General features: G+C 41.5%; 1 protein-coding gene across 12 annotated transcripts in view; it reads left to right on the forward strand.

The window, feature by feature from the left end:
* Nucleotides 1-18082, forward strand: part of UTRN (utrophin) — a 569920-nt gene that overhangs the window by 454454 nt on the left and 97384 nt on the right. The gene's annotated exons all lie outside the window — the stretch shown is intronic.

Genomic DNA, 18082 nt, shown 5'->3' on the forward strand with positions numbered 1-18082 from the left:
TTTGTTTTTGTTCAGAGCTCCTATATGCATAACTATATGGCTGATCCTCCTATTTTTCCTGTTCTAGTTTTTTCCTTTTGTTTTTGAAATATCCACCTGGCATGAAAGTTATCAGTTTGCTGAATAAATGGTAAATAATAGAAATAGTTATTTGTTGAGACATTCATTCTAGAGGAAAAATAATTCACAATCATTAACTGCATCCATTTTCTTATATGTCTGTAAACCTGTATTGTCCCCTTTGTGGTAGGACAAAGATCATGGCTCTGTCAGGAAACCAGCAGATGTTTGCAAAAGTGATAAATGCTGTTTGGGATGTCCAATGCACAGTCACTTTAAACTAAATCTGTAGTAGTTTATTTTAGTTCCGAGGGGCAAAAGTCCATGTAAAACGTTGTAAGGTGAGTTTGGAAGGGCCATATTACTCCTCAGTGTAGCATATAAGTGAGCATCGTAAGTCATCCCAAACCAGTGCCATAAATATCTTTATCTGATGGTACATGACACTGTTGTTTATCTGTACAGCTCACATTCAGTGTCTGACTGAAAACTATTTTATAAATATTTGGGCGGGGGAGTTCTAAAATTGAAGCTAAGGATACTATTTCTTTGTGTCCCTCCACCTGCATTTGCTTAGCTTTTTCTAGTGTTCCTTTGAATAAGAGATTCCTTCCTTCATGTCCTGGATGTGGAAGAGGAGCAAAGATGGAGAAGGGTAGGGAACTGAGTAAACATGATCTATAGGTCCTCTTCCTTTCTGCAGTTCTTTTAAAGGCCACCCTGCCTCAGGCATCAGAACAACTGGAGCAATTGTGTCTGAAGTGGTAGGTGTACAGGGAGGTGAGGAAGTGAGTTTAGCTGCTGCTGTCCTTGTTCACACTGATTCATCTTCTGATGCCTGGAGTATTTGAGGATAAAGGGGTGTTAGTACTGATGGAGTTTCTGCCAAGCTAGACACATTTTTTGGGGAGAGGAAAGAGATCCCTGCCTCCTCTCTCACTTCCCAAATCTCCTCTCTCATTCTGTGTGTGCATGCTTCCTTCTTCACTGTGTTGTATGTTTGGGTGGGAGAGGAAGATGTCACTGACTAGTGCATCTCCTCCAACCTACAATTAATTGTGGATTTTATGGTGCTTGATCTTCTGCAACACCAGTACCTACATCACAGTTCACAGCTACATTGTCTGGGATGCTTTGTGAGCTTTGTCTCCTTCTCTTGACAGAAAAGAATACTGTGGGGCTCACTGTCAGTCATGATAGCAGTGCCCTGGGTCTTCCCCTCACCAAAATGTACATTACATTGAGTAATGTCCCTGTGATATGTTGCACATCAGATTTCACACCCTTAATTGAACATTTTCATCAGCGATTCTGCAGGTTCCATGCCTGCACCCTCGGCCCCATTGTGCTCTGGTTCAAAGGTATACCCGTTCCCTCTCCAGTTCTTTCTCAACTGCCTGCAGCCTGTGACATCATTGTTGTGTCTGTTAGACAGCTACACAACTTGCTACCTCTCTCCCTTAAGCTTTTATTTTCTTCTTTGTTATTTAGCACACACTGTGCATATGTGTGGGTGGTTGGGGGAAGATGTCCCCCCTCCTGCCTGATTTGGACCTTCGGAAGGACCTTGATCCACAGCCACAAGTATGAATTATGATCACCACCTGGGCTTTGAATTCTGCCAGTCCTGCCATTGGTCTTCCTCTTGCAGTGGCAGACATTCGGTTTTCCTCTGCAGCCTGGAAAAGTTTCACATACAAATGTAAGATTTGACCAGGTATTGAAGGGAAACAGGCTAAATTTCTTGTTGTTAGAACCTGCAGGCTCCAGTCATACACCTGTACCGTGAACCAGGTGATCTGAGAGCTCTGGAAACACTCTCTTCTGTGATGGTAATTAAAAACTCTGAAGGCCCTTCAAAATCATCTTGACCTCCAAAAAAGGAAAGACCTCTTTCTCCAGACTGGGTTAAGAGAAGGAGAATGTCACCTCCTCAGGGTGACTCTCAGGAGACCTCATGTCCCAACAGGGGTTGGCACTAAAGTGCCCATCCCCTCCAATCGTGAGACCATGGCACTAGCTTAGAAAATAATGGTACATACTTAGAACCCATTAGTTATTGAACCTAGAATGGCATGGCATCGGCCTCAGAGCCTCCAAAATCATCAACACAGGGACTACAGAGCTAGGCCAAAATCATTTTCAGTGATTTCTTCTATAGCCCGATGTGACGGGGGCACCAATCACACTTCAGTACCATCCCCAAGACCACCTGACATACTGATCCACTGGGTGTCCCTACTTGTAGTTTCCCATACTTTTCAGGCTCCTGTTCCATTAGGACTTTTGAATCCTGGCAAAATCCTGAATCATGATTATGGGGGACATTCTTTGCAGGTACCGCTCTCTTCCAAGGCTTAGCCTCTGATTGTACCATCTTCAGTAGTGACTCATCTTCCAGTTCTCAAGTGGTCATCAGCTCCTCACAATCTCTTTGAGGGTCCAGAGAAGCATTTAGAGCACATACATAACATTCTCCTGTACTGTCTTACCAACCATCAAACATTCAATCTCTGGTCCTTTCAGGCCCTAATCCCAGCTCAGCCACAGGTACCGACGCTACTATTTCTCAGGTAAGCATGGGGGATAACATCTCATCTGATTCTAAAATGTTTATACACCTTCCAGTCTTCCTCCCTTGAAGTACATCCTAAGGAGGACATTCCCAGCAGAAGACATACCTGGCTATTCTAGCAAGGACAGCTTTGATGTCTTGCCCCCTTCCGTTATGCTCCATCAGAGTGGGCTTTTTGGAATTTGTGGATCCCTTATGGTAACCAGTTCTTCAAGACCTCATCTTATTAGAGGGCACACCAGGAGCAGCAACTGCAACCCTTAGGTCCTGTTCTAGAGTAGGGTCTACAGAGGAGCAAGACTTAGCTGAGGAAGAAATACTACATATCCAGCCTACTTGCTGAATGAGGTAGGCATCTCATGTGAAACTCCTATAAATAACTCCTAGCTAATTTATTATAATGCATGAGAGCAGCTAGATACAGTTGCATTGGCAACATAATCTTTGCCATTTCCAGCCTTTTATGAGTGCATCAGTTTGCAATTAACATCTACTTTTTGATTGTCCAAGAAAAACAGTTTAAACATCTGCAGTGAGTAGGCTCTAAGTCAGGGCTACTCAACACACGGTTCACGGTGTATTCTGGGTTTATATGGGGCTCAACACATGGCCCACAGGTGGGATCCTTTGAACATGACCTCTACTGGGAACACGCGTCTGTACTGGGAACACTCTGTACAGACAGGTAAAGAGTGTCGGCGTTTCTAGCCCCCAGGGAGGAGGTGCCGGGAGCACTGGGGCATTGTGGGAAGTGCTGGCTGTTTGGCCTGCTGGGCAGAATACCGAGAGGTGCTGACTGGCTCACACTGGCCACATTTGGTCCAGCACCACGGTTTAAGTCTTAATCTTTGTATTCAAACCTGTCAGTGTGAAATAAGCTATTTATATGCAACCACACTTAAGTTGTGGCCTTGGCATGTGCTATGAGTATCATTGTGGCCCCAGGGGATTCCAAAGTTGAGTAGCCCTGCTATAAGTTATTTGAGACTGGGCTATCTATGTAGATCCTTGCTTAAGAAATTCAGAGAAGTATTGGATCTTTTGGACCATATCTTATTAGTGACCTTGGTGGAAAACACAAAAAACAAAATTATTAGAACTGCCCAAAGAGGAGGTTTGCTAATAAGAGATTTAGTTGAAATATAAAATCACATCTTTTACATAATAAAGAAGAGAATTTGTTTGAAAAAATCCCACAGGGATATTAGCAAAGCAAGTAAAGCTATTTTTAATCTGTCAGATTTGTGGGCATAACTGGAGTTGTTTAATGTGGCTAGTCAGGATTTTTAGACAATGCATTAGGCATCCTTCAGTCATCATTAATACAGTACTATAACAAGTGAATGGTCAAGTGTAAGCAGTCAGTGTAAATGTCTTTTGATTAGGGATGTAAATATTATACAAAATAGTTAACCGGACGCAGCTGGGTTGGCATGGCATGTCCTACCTGCCTCCTCCAGGCGTGCAGAGCAGCCGGGGCCACTGTGGCATGTGGCTGGGTTGGGACAAGATGGACAGTGGGGCTGCAGCCGGGGCTACAGCTGGGGCTGCTGTGGCCCCACCTGCTGCCCTTCCCTTGTTCCCATCACCCCACCTGGATAACCAAGTTACCTATCCAGTAATTCTAATTTTTACCGGGTAGCTTTTTACATCCCTACTTGTTATGTCTCCACTAGCTTTTATATATCATTTGTCTATTTTTATAAAGGTTAGTTTTAATAAACAAGGTCAAAGCAATTGAAGTAGGAAAATCTTTTACTGCCCTCGCAAGATGGCTTTTGCGGAGCTTTTTCTTTACTATCACCTCGATGCACTGTCAGAGAACAATCTGATAGTTAATCAGCAGATTTTATTTATTTTATAAAAGCATGATGAAGAATGCTAAATATTTATAGCTTCACAGTCTGCTACGGCAACTTTCCTTTGGCACTTGGCTTATTTTCTTGTTGTAGACTGTCTCCAAACTTCACAGTTGCTAGCAGCATGTAAGGGAAAGCTTGAGTTATGGAAAATAGAACAGAAAAAATGTCTTAAGATAACTGATTCTTAATTTTGTTTTTGGGACATTATCAGACCTGAAGCATTTTTTCCTGTTTTAAATGTATGTAATTTTGTAAACTATGTTTATTCCCTACTTTCAGACCTAATTAGGAGGACAGAAGAAAAATATCATAATTAAAAATGTATTTAATTAAACAATTATTGTGCTTTAATAGTACAATCCAAGAGCGCAATCACGTGTGCAATAATTATTCTTTACGCAAGGAACTATTTATTGGAAATTGGTACTGATTAGCTTGTTACTTAACTTTCCTAACGATTTTTCTGAATTGCACCAACATTAGAATGGCCATACTGGGTCAGATCCATCTACCAAGGATCTTGTCTTCTGATAGTAGCCTGAGCCAGGTGCTCCAGTGGGAACGAATAAAACAGGTAATCAAGTGATTGATTCTAAATCACCCATTCGCAGCTTCCGGCAAATAGAGGCTAGGGACATCATCCCTGCCCAACCTGGTCATATTGTCCATGAATGCATCCAGTTCTTTTTTGAACCCTGTTATATTTTTGGCTTTCACAACATCCTCTGCCAAAGAGTTCCACAGGTTGTGCACTGTGTGAAGAAATACTTCCTTTAGTTTATTTTAAAACTCCTGCCTATTCATTTCATTTGCTGATCCCTAATTTTGTGTTATGTGCAGGAGTAAGTAACAAATCCTTATTTACTTTTTCCACTCCTGTCATGATTTTATAGACCTCTATCATATCCCCCTTTAGTCATCTGTTTTCATGTTGATAAGATCAAACCTTATTAATCTCTCCTCATATGGAAGCAGTTCCTTACCCCTAACATTTTTGTTGCCTTCTTCTGAACCTTTTCCACTTTTTTGAAATGGTCAGTACCTATGCAAATTGGTTTGCCATTTCTGAAATTAAATACTATCATGGTAGACTGCTATGGTGTTTTCCTCACCCACGGGACCTTAAATTTAATTATATTATGACCTCTACTATCAAAAGGTCCAGCTACATTCACCTCTTGGCTCAGATCCTGTGCTCCACTTAGGACTAAATCAAGAATTGATCTTCCCTTGGGGTTCCAGGACTAGCTGTTCCACAAAGCATTTATTTAAGGTGTCAAGAAACTTTATCTCTTTATCTTGAACTAACATGTACCCAGTCAATATGGGGATCATTGAAATTTCCCTTTATTTATTTTTATAGCCTCTCCAATATCCCTGAGCATTTCACAGTCATATCACCATCTTGGTCAGGTGGTTGGTATGAAATCCCTACTGCTATCTACTTATTAGTCAAGCATTAAATTGCTGTCCATATAGATTCTGTGGTACAATTTGGTTCATTTAAGATTTTTACTTAATTTGATTCTGTGCTTTCTTTCACATATAGTGCCACTCATCCACCAGCTTGTTCTGTCCTTCTGATGTATTGTGTACACTGATATTATGGTGTCCCATCTAGGGATGTCAAATTGTGTTTAGTCAGCTAATCTCATATTCGATGGAATTTCCATTGACTACTCGATTAGTCGATAAGGAGGGAAATTGCAGAGCTGCAGCAGAGTTAGCTCCCAGCCCCAAGAGTTAACCCTACTGCAGCTCTGCCTTTTAAATGTATTAAGAGCCTCCAGGCTTTCAGATGCTGTGGCTCTGCTTTTTAAATGTATTAAGAGCTGCCATCCTTCCTATATAGGCTCCTTCTTTCCTAAAAGTTTCCCCTAATAAATCTAAATCTTTCTTCCCTACCCCATTGGCTCATTCATTCATTGACACCCTGCAGTTCTGCCTGTCTACTTGGCCCTGCACATGGAACTGGAAGCATTTCAGGATATGCTACCATGGAAGTCCTGGACTTCAGTCTCTTACCTAGCTGCTTAAATTTGACTTCTTTCCTATCCTTCACTATGTCATTCCAGTGTGTACCATGACATGCTCCTCCCACAGCACTACAAATGAATCTGTTTAGATGTCTTAAGAGATCTGCTACCTTTGCTTCAGATGGGCAAATCATCTTGTGGTTCTTCCCTTCATTGCAACCCAGCTATCTTTGTTTCTGATGATCCAATCCCCCGTTACTAATACTTGTCTCTTCCTAATAACTGGAGTTCCCGCCTCCGGAGAGGTATGCTCCATTCTAGTGGATACCACATTATCATTTAGAAGGAGGGTCTGATTATGGGATTGTTTCCATCTGCTCCAGTTCGATGTTCTCCTTCCCTGAGTATTCATCTTCTTCAACAGCACGTGTCCCAGAGGTGAGCCTCTTCAATAATCAGGATTGGCTGGGCCTAGGCTTCCAGCCCTTAAGAGCAAGCCACCCTCTTACAAAGAGGTTTTTACAGTATTTGACTTCTGTAAGATCTGTATTCAGAGACAGAGAATATAGTTGAGTTGCAGCTAAGCACCCATTTGAATTGGGATACTGCAGAAGTATACCTGCTATGATGATGATGATCTTTTTTTGAAAATATACTGCACCCTCACAAGTTTTATAACAAAAATAAAGAAAGCATTTTTCACAAATTAGGGAACTCTCTCCGAGAAGGTAAGAAGAGGTGTTTTAGCCTGCAATGGATCAGTAAGGAAGAGAGTGTCAAAATGATTTAAAACGTTTGTATTTTGAGATAAGTAGCTTTTGTTCTGTCTCCTGCCTGATGCCAGTGGTAACAGTCCTTTACGTGCCCAGACAGGAATGTCTCAAAGAAAATAAGGGTTATTTTTCTGGTTTGTTTCTTCCCGCTTGCTTGCTAATTTTAGTGTGCATACTGGTTCTGCACATGTATAGTTATTAAAGTACATGTAATATGCCTAAGAGAGGTTTGCACAAAGCCCTTCTCCCCTTCCACCCGCCCCCCCTTATTTGAGCAAGTGGAGTTACTTTGAATGGGGGATAAAGTTTTGTTTTCTTGGAAGTGAGATTCATTCTTTAGAGCCCAGGTTTATGAAGCTGTTTATGTGTCTATGCTCTGGACAGCGTAAATATGTTTGAATCTTACATATTTGTTTATGTATAGAATTTGGTCTTTTACTGTATTTCCTCCTTTTATTAAATAAAACAAGTAGACAAGGGCTACTGAGATTTTCTTGGTCCTATTTACTTTTTGTTTTATCTTCTTAATGTGAAACAGCAATAGTTCCGTAGTTCTGCCACTTTGGGTTAATTATTGCAGTAGCATTCAGTGGATGATGTTTGGAATCTAGGTTGCGACTCAGCTCTCCATCTGTCAAATCTAAATGCTCTTGAGGAAAGATAATTCTTTTAAATTTTTGACAAGAGCATGTTCGAGAGACTGGGACTAATGAGCAGTACGGAGGATAGAACACAGGTCTCACAGTATTTATTAATCCACTATTGTTTGTAATAAATGTGGAAAGTTTGGACAAATGGTTACAAAAGACAAAAATTGATTTCGTTGAGTGAGCATTAAGTTGAATGCATTTTTCATTGACTGTGGTACAAAGATATGTGGGCTATAATGGACATTCTTTACAACTTTTTATTTATAACCATTTAAAGCACAGAAGACATGTTAGGCCTCCAGGCAAATAATGCAAAAATAAAAGAAAAAATACACTACTACAAAAATATTTACTACTGCCCTCATCTGGCACCATCGGGACCTGACTGGTTCCAAACATTTGGATTTGCCAAATGAGGGGTGGTCCCTCCCAACATGGTCCATGCTGTCCCTGGCTAGGACTCCAGGTAAGCCCCATTACTGCCTGCCTGGCCATGGCTGTCGGGTCTCTGTGGCTGCCATGACTTCGGGGGCTTCCAGGGCTCCGCAGTTTCTTGGACTCTCCTGGCTGCCTGCTACTGCCTGGCAGCATGGGCCTGAGCTCCCTTCTACAGCCCCCTCTCTCAACACGGCTGAGTCATGCCCTTCTCCCCCCACTCCTGCCCTGCGCCATGACCTTCTTATACTTGGACTCTCTGTTCCAGGAACATCTGTGGTCCAGCCAGACTATGGATGTTGCTGGACCACAGAGTCCTGGATAAGGGAGGTACAACCTATAGTACAAAAATGAAAATATATACTAGTATAACCATGGAAATTTACATCTTTTTTTTATTTTTTTTGAAAAGGACATTGAAAAATACATTAAAATTCACAGTCCGTGAACCAGGAGTGGGGAACCTTTTTTGGGCCACTGATCCGCAGAAAAATCAGTCAGTGGCCGTACACAAGAAGCCCGAACCCCCCCATCCAAAAAAACCCCTAACTGACGTAGCTCCCAAATGAGGAGAGAGACACTTCCCACATTCCCCTCACACTAGAGCTTAATGGGAGCCCAGACTAGTAGATTTTGTGTGTTCCAGCTAGCGGTCGTGGGCTCCCCAATGCTGAGGTGGGGGGAGCCCTGAGCCTCAGCTGCCGGATCCCCCGGGCCTTAAGTTCCCCTACCCTGATGAAAATAAATTTAAGGAACATGTCATCAGGTGAAAGGAATGTAGGAAAGAAATAATTACTCTGGCATATTTCAGTGTTCTTCAGTTAACCACAACTAATCATACTAGTTATGAGTCTTTTCACATTTATAATATATGTGTTTGTATTGTCCAGATGATCTCAAAAGGAAATGAGAGGGATCAAAGCAAATGTAATATTGTATAGGGGGCATGTTGCTAAGGACAGTAGTGTCCAAGCATCATCATCAAGCTACCCCATTTCAAAATCCATAATCACACACTTCTGAATACTCTTGGAAAGGACCTAACATCTTTAAAAATGTTTTGAAAACCACTTTATTTTCTCCTATGTCACATTTAACTTTCCAGGGTGTAAGGAATCTTGCTGTTGTACTTCTAACGTCTTCCTTCAGAATAAAAATTCTCTCTCTTTGGATCTTAGTTTTACCATGAGTTTGGGTGAGATTAAAAAAAATATCCCCAAATACTGGAAGTAACTCTTCCTCCTGGCCATATCCACAATACCATCTTCTGTATGTTTGAAGGGAAAATAATGTTTAAATTGCCTGTAAATGTGATACAGGTTTTAATTTTGAGATTATTTCCTTAGTTACCACTAGCCTTCATTTTCTAATTAAGAATTATAGGTAGTGCTTTTTGTCCAGAGGGAATTCAAAATATACATAACAGAAATTACTGCACCCACTACTGAAATTAAGCTACCCCTACAGCAGCAGGCCAGCTCTTTTATGGCACACTTTTACAATCGTTTAAGAAAGGAGGTTAAATACTCTGTATCCAGATGAAATTATATGAGGAACTTAAGCAGTCAGGAATTCCTCCAATGGAATTTGTCCATGACTACAATGCCAGCTCACAAAGTACCATGGAATTTTTAAAGACCATTAGAGATCACCACTTCAGTTTTACATCCCATCCAAAAAGCTTCACCTTTAGACATACAATGTGATTTACCACCATTGCAGGGTGTGGTTTCTATACCAGTATTATGAGCCAGTCAAAGCTGGTCTGCACTACTGCAGGACAACAATCTAAGTTATGCAACTTAGCTACACGAATAACATAGCTGAAGTTGGTGTACTTAGGGTATGTCTACACTGCCACCCTAGTTCGAACTAGGGTGGCTAATGTAGGCAATCGAAGTTGCAAATGAAGCCCGGGATTAAAATATCCCGGGCATCTTGCCGGGCGCCGCCATTTTTAAATCCCCATTAGTGTGGACTCCGTGCCCGCGGCGGCACAGAGTAAGTAGTTCAAATTAGGCTCTCTAATTCGAACTACCGTTACTCCTCGTGGAATGAGGTGTACCGGTATTTCGAATTAGCCTAATTCGAACTACCTACTCCATGCCACGTGTAGCCACGGGCACGGAGTCCGCACTAACGGGGATTTAAAAATGGTGGCGTCCAGCAAAATGCAAATGAAGCCCGGGATATTTAAATCCCGGGCTTCATTTGCAACTTCGATTGCCTACATTAGCCACCCTAGTTCGAACTAGGGTGGCAGTGTAGACATACCCTTAGATCTTCTTACTGTGGTGTCTTTGCTGTTGTCTTCATTTCTAGTGCAGTGCAAGAGAAGCATTCTCCCATCGACTCCCCTTCTCATTGAGGTGGAGTAACGGTGTTGACAGGAGAGCATTCAGTGATCAATGTATTCTGTCTATATGAGATACGATTCGTCGACCCCGCTGGATCGATTGCTGCCACATTGATTTCTGCTTCACATAGTGAAGTATCAGAACTGCTTCTGTCCTTGTATGCACTGGGGTATTATACAAAAATAATTCCCACCTCTAGCCTTCATAATTATGGAGAAACACACTATTCATGTTATAAAAGTTGTTACCTTGCTGAGTCTGCAGACAGCCTGAAAAAATAACTCTGAGATGTGTGAACTGTCCAATTCAACTCAATTGAATGGTTAACTCTTATACCTTGTGATCACAATTACAACAGCAATATTATAAACTATTTCACAACTTGTCATTCTAACAGCAGTGTCCAGGAAATGTTAAAATGTATTAATTGGCAAAGAGAATTATTAGAAAGAATTATTATCATCAAATAGATGGGTTGTATGATAATGCATTTGGTATCTGACATTTTAGTGTCTGAAAGAGTTGAGGACAAAGATTTTGATGATGCCTATAGTTTATTCTAAAATTGAAAGGTTTGTATTTTTCAGTGACTTAAAATCTAAAAATTGTTAGAACACTGTTAATTATGACCAGTTCTGTTCATTTTTATTTATACATAAATCTGTTCATGCTGTTATGTTGGTCTTATTTGGGGGGTGCCAAATTTTCATGAAATGTTTCTTATTGGAAATATTGTGGAACATGGTTTATACTCTTTATGTCAGAGAATGAGATGTACAACATCGTTTTCCTAAATGAGTCACACAGAACCAACAGAAAAAGAATTCACTATCAGAAATACTGCTTTGTGCCACAGTCAAACAGTTCACTGTTTTTCTGACTGAGCTGTAAGAAAAGAGCCACTCCTACACAGCGACAGGGAGTTCTGTGGCACCTTATAGACTAACATAAACATTTATTGGAGCATAATCTTTCGTGGGCAAAGACCCACTTCGTCAGACACATGTAGTGGAAATTCTAGAGGCAGGTACAAATATACAGGCATAAGAAAAGACTACCAATCAAGAGCAAGGCTAGAGATAATGAGGTCAATTCAGTCAGGGAGGATGAGGCCCACTTGTAACAGCTGATGTGGAGGTGTGAACACCAAGAGAGGAGAAACTGCTTTTGTACTTGGCTAGCCATTCACAGTCTTTGTTTAATCCTAAAGTGATGGTATCAAATTTGCAGATGAACTGAAGCTCAGCAGTTTCTCTTTGAAGTGTGTTCTTGAAGTTTTTTTGTTGCAGGATGGCTACCTTTAAATCTGCTACTGTGTGTCCAGGGAGATTGAAGTGTTCTCCTACAGGTTTTTATATATTACCATTCCTGATACCTGATTTTTGTCTGTTTATTCTTTTACGTAGGGCCTGTCCAGTTTGGCCAATATATATAGCAGAGGGGCATTGCTGTCACATGATAGCGTATATTACATTGGTAGATATGCAGGTGAATGAACCCATGATGGTGTGTCTGACCTGATTAGGTCCTGTGATGGTGTCGCCGGTGTAGATATGTGGGCAGAGTTGATACCGAAGTTTGTTGCAGGGTTTGGTTCCTGAGTTAGAGTGTATAGTGCGGTGTATAGTTGCTGGTGAGAATTTGCTTCAAGTTGGCAGATTGCCTGTGGGCGAGGACTGGCCTGCCTCCTAAGCCCTGTGAAAGTGAGGGATCATTATCCAGGATGGGTTGTAGATCACTGATGATGCATTGGAGAGGATTTAGCTGAGGACTGTAGGTGATGGCTACAGTCTGTTAGTTTCTTTGTTGGGCTTATCTTCTAGTAGGAGGCTTCTGGGTACATGTCTGGCTCTGTTAATCTGTTTCCTCACTTCCTCGGGCAGGTATCGTAATTTCAAGAATGCTTGGTGAAGAACTTGTAGGTGTTTGTCTATCTGAGCGATTGGAGCAAATGCAGTTATACCTTAGTGCTTGGTTGTAGACAATGGATCGTGTGGTGTCCCTGGGATGGAAGCTGGAGTCATGAAGGTAGGCATAGCAGTCAGTAGGTTTTCAGTATAGGGTGGTGTTTATGTGACCATCACTTATTTGCACCATAGTGTCCAGGAAGCGTATTTCTTGTGTACACTGGTCCAGGCTGAGGTTGATGGTGGGGTGGAAATGGTTGAAATTGTGATGGAATTCTTCCAGAGCCTCCTTCCCATGGGTCCAGATGATGAAGATATCATCAATGTAGCATAAGTAGAGAAGGGCCACTATTGGACAAGCGTTGTTCCAGGTCAGCCATAAAAATATTGGCATATTGTGGAGCCATGCGGGTGCCCATAGCTGTGCCACTGGTTTGGAGGTATATATTGTCACCAAATCTGAAATAGTTGTGTGTTAGGATAAAGTCACAGATTTCAGCCACCAGTTGTGCTGTGGCATCATCAGGGATACTGTTCTTGACAGCTTGTATTCCATCTATGTGTGGGATGTTGGTGTAGAGAGCCTCTACATCTATGGTGGCTAGGATGGCGTTTTCTGGAAGATCACTAATGCATTGTAGTTTTCTCAGGAAATCAGTGGTATCTCGTAGGTAGCTGGGAGTGCTGGTGGAATAGGGTCTGAGTAGAGAGTCCATATATCCAGACAGTCTTGCGGTGAGAGTGCCAATGCCCAAGATGATGGGGTGCCCAGCATTTCCAGGTTTGTGGATCTTGGGTAGTAGACAGAATAAACCCGGTCGGGGTTCTAACGGTGTGTTTGTGTAGATTTGTTCCTGTGCTTGTGTAAGGAGTGTCTTGGGCTTATGGTACAGTTTCTTAGTATATTCCTCAGTGGGATCTGAGGAAAGTGGCCTGTAGAATGTGGTATTGGAGAGTTGTCTGGCAGCCTCGTTTAGGGAGTCAGACCTATTCATGATGACAACAGCACCTCCTTTATCAGCCTCTTTGATTATAATGTCAGAGTTGTTTCTGAGGCTGTGGATGGCATTGTGTTCCGCATGGCTGAGTTTATGGGGCAACTGATACTGTTTTTCCACAATTTCTGCCTGTGCATGTTGGCAGAAGCATTCTATGAATAGGTCCAGACTGTCATTTCGACCCTCAGGAGGAGTCCATGTAGAGTTCTTCTTGTGCTGTTGGTGGGTGGATATCTGTGTGTCAGTGCGCTGTTCAGCATTGTGTGGAAAGTATTCCTTGAGTGGGAAACAGCAAAAGTAGGCTTCCAGATCACCGCAGAACTGTCTCATGTTTGTGGGGGTGGTGGGGCAAAAAGAGTCCCCGAGATAGGACAGACTTTTCTGCCAGGCTGAGTGTGTAGTTCGATAGATTGACGATATTGCTGGGTGAGTTAAGGGTACCACGATTGTGGCCCCATGTGGCAGGTAGGAGTTTAGACAGCTTACAGTCCTTTTTCCTCTGTAGAGAAGTGAAGTGTGTAATGTAAATCTCCCGTCTTATTTTAGTAAAGTCCAGCCATGTGGAAGTTTGTGTGGAAGGTTGGTTTTTTTATGGAAGTCTCCAGATTTGAGAGCTTTTTTTTCATGTTTTCCTGTTTGCTGTACAGGATGTTGATAAGGTGGTTCCTCCATTTCTTTGAAAGTGCATGGCATAATCTCTCACCATAGTCTGTGCAGTATGTTGATTGCAATGGATCTCCCACACAGAATACCTTTGGAATCTCCAGGACCTTGGCATGTCTGTAGCAGTGGAATTGCTCTCCTGTGGACTTCCCAAGTTCCACAAAAGGTCCTTTTTGCCTCTCTGGACCCTTCGGCACACCTTGTAAAGCCTACTTGCCCACTGCCCCTCAGAAAGACCTGTTGCAGAAGAATATTCATAGTGGACCTGTTTATCCTCTCTCTGTCAAATAGAGCAATGTCTTACTTCACAAGCAGTCTCACTGAACTGCTTGTGGAATAAAATGCTATTCAACATGGGAGAGGCAATAGAATTGGTAGTAAATAGAATAGAATAAAGCACTGCTTATGTTAGGATTGTTTGTTTCTATGGTTTTTATGTTCTTTGATGTGCGTGTTGATAGCACTGTTGAACTGATGGTCTGTAAAAAATTGTGTTGGTGTAACTTCCATTTTTTGAAGTGAGAGTGCTCAGAGTCAAATTTCTAGATCCAAATTTTCTTTTGGCCTTATTTCTGGCTCAAATACTATTTTCTGGGTCAGGTTAGGAAGCTTTTTAATGTCTCCTGGAGATTTTTGTGAAGTTTCAGTCCAAATTGGTAGACCAGCTGCTCTTATGAACCTTAACAATATGTTAGTCTCACCATATTTAGAAGTCTCAGAGCAGTAGCCATGTTAGTCTGTAACTTTAAAAATGAGTAGTCCTGTGGCAACTTTAGATAGATAGATAGATTCACACACACACACAGAAAGAGAGTGAGTGAGAATCATGTTCCTGGGCAAAACCCATTTTTTCAGATGGGATGATCTTGAGTGGAGAAAAAAGTGAGGGAGGGACCCTTAGGCTGTGTCTGCATTGTTGCCAAAATTTGCTGCCTGTCTACACTCGCCATGAGTTCTTGCACTAGAACGCTGACATTCTAATGTATGAAATCAGTGCTGCTTGTGCAAGAACTATGATGCTCCCACTTAGGAATAAGCCCTCTTGTGCATCTGTTCTTGCGCAAGACGCCAGTGTAGACAGGCAACATGAATTTCTTGCGCAAGAAAGCCCTATGGTTAAAATGGCCATCAGAGCTTTCTTGTGGAAGAGAGCATCTACACTGCCATGGATGCTCTTGCACAAAAGCACATCTCTTGTGCAAAGGCACATGCCAGTGTAGACGCTCTCTTCTGGAAGAGTTTTTGCACAAGAACTCTTCCGCAAAAGAGTTTTTGCACAAAATCATGCCAGTGTAGATGTAGCCTTAGACTAAGAAAGGAGAAGCATATAGACTAAGAAGTGAGAAGCATAACATGGAGCCAGAACAGGTAGAGGCTAGCCTGTCTTAGCCCCACATCACCTCCAGTCAGACTGGTAACAGCCGGGTTGGTGGTACTGACCAGAACCACAGGGATCCTTTTTGACTGGGAGTGCTATATAGCACTGTTATTACCCTGCTCCAAGGGCACCGTTTCAGGTTGGGGGCAGCAGCCGCGCTTACCGGGATGTGGCTTGCTTTTTTTCCCATTATCCTGACGATAAGAGAGAGAAAAGTATTTGGATTCCGTGATTGCTTCTCACACCTGGCTGGTGAAAGGAGAAGGCAGAGGAGTAATTCATGGAATCCAAGTCTTTTCCCCCTTGCTCCCTTATCAGGGGAATGGGACGAAGGTTTTTTTGTAATATTTTAAGGAAAAATATCATCATCGTTTTACTACAATTTTTCTTGTTTTTTGTTGTTGTCAAAAGCTTCTTTTCTGTATGTTCCTACTTCCCTATTAATCAGCATATCAGAAAGGCAGAGAAGCATCCAGTGGTTCCTTACTGGGACTGGAAGATACTCCTTCTGGGAAATCATAACCAATATTGTATATGACTCAGGACAGGTCACTATGGCTTGAGTTTGCATAAAAGAGCCATCAAGACACAGTAAGAAATTTCTACCACAGTGTCTCTGCAAATCCGTGTCATCTATGTAGAAGCAGGAGATCTGTGCTATTCAAAAATATTCCCAGAACTAACTCTACTAAGATCCCCTTATTTTTCACCATCGGGAACGATGCATTCTCAATATGCCTGTTCATAGACTAATGGATTTTTAAAGCTCTCTCGCACTTCTTTCACACAGCTATGTTTTTGGTCAAATGCCATTCTATCTGTTAGTATACAGTATGAGAAAGGTAACCTTGTGACCTATACAGGACTATGGAATATGGAACAGCATTATGAGTCTCTTTACTTTCTAAGTACGGTTTTTATAGGTTGATCATTTTGCATTAGTCATGCATCAGCAGCACAAAAGCTAATGTGTCTGCAGCAGAGAAAGATAGGTCTCATTTCAGAGGGCTGCTTTATAAACCAAATCCGCACATATTGGTGTAACTTGCTTGCCTCCTATTTTGAGACCCTTAAAATGACTCCTTTAACTGACATTCTTTTTTGTTGCCTGTTAAGGTTACCTGCACACACATTCATTCTTCTGGTGAAATTCAATTTGTATATACATAAAAAGTCCCCATGTGTTATGAAATTATCATCAAACACAGCTTTGAAGTGAGAAATAGCAACATTGAGATTGGTTCCTTTTAATTCCTTATTAATATGAAACTGTAGTAGCACTTTTATAGCCCTATCCAATATGCCCTCATTTGCAGTTTTTGAGTAGCGCGTGTGTGTGTGTGTGTGTGTTTGTTTAGATTTGGTGTATATGAAAGATGTCAGCTTTACTTGCCTGGAAACTGAAGTCTGTAATCCACAGAAGAGATATATAATACGAACAGTGGTACCGGTAGCAGCAGCACTGACAATATGGTGCTGCTTTCACCTGAATTAATTAGCTCCAGTGCTTGGGTCATTGAGGGAATGTCTGCACCTTGGCTGGGAGCAAGCCTCTCTGCTAAGCCTACCAACAAACCTGGAAACAGTGAATGGTGGTTTTATGATATAAAGCTTTGTCCTCTGGGGATAAGACTTAAACAATCAAATTCGTTTTATGTAAACACCCAGCAGCAATCCAAGACCAATAGTAATAACTTTTTGGTCACTAGCAAACAGGGCTCTATTGAAACAATGACCTAGAGGAAAAAAGTTCCATATTCCATTTTCAGTACTATAGGTCACAAGGTTACCTTTCTCATACTGTATACTAACAGATAGAATGGCATTTGACCAAAAACATAGCTGTGTGAAAGAAGTGCGAGAGAGCTTTAAAAATCCATTAGTCTATGAACAGGCATATTGAGAATGCACCACTCCCGATGGTGAAAAATAAGGGGATCTTAGTAGAGTTAGTTCTGGGAATATTTTTGAATAGCACAGATCTCGTTGACATTCTTTGTCTTTTCATGTCAAAGTGAAAATTCAGCTATCCAGGTGATTATTACATTACAGGGAGGTAGTGATATGTAGAGCAAAGCATTGGGAGAGAGGGTTCCTGGATTCTAATCCTTACTCTACCATATCTCACATGGGAAGATTCATTTAACTGCCCTCTACCTCACTGTTAACTATATGTAAAGTAGGAAAATGCCACTTCATCTAGCATGGGGTTAGGCTACAATAACACTTGTGAAGCCCTTTGAGATTTTCACTTAAAAGGTACCATAGAAAATTATATATGTAATTTCAATAATAATAATAATAATTATTGTATTATTAATAAATAATACAATAATTAAAAGAAAAATTTTCAGGGATCCCAGACTGTTCTTAATACTTAAGTTATCCAGTTTTGTGGCTGTTAATCCTACAGACCAGGAGAATGGAGTGCCAGTGATTATGACAGCA

This window comes from Pelodiscus sinensis, chromosome 3 (genome assembly GCF_049634645.1).
Source record: "Pelodiscus sinensis isolate JC-2024 chromosome 3, ASM4963464v1, whole genome shotgun sequence".
Lineage (NCBI taxonomy): Eukaryota > Metazoa > Chordata > Testudines > Trionychidae > Pelodiscus > Pelodiscus sinensis.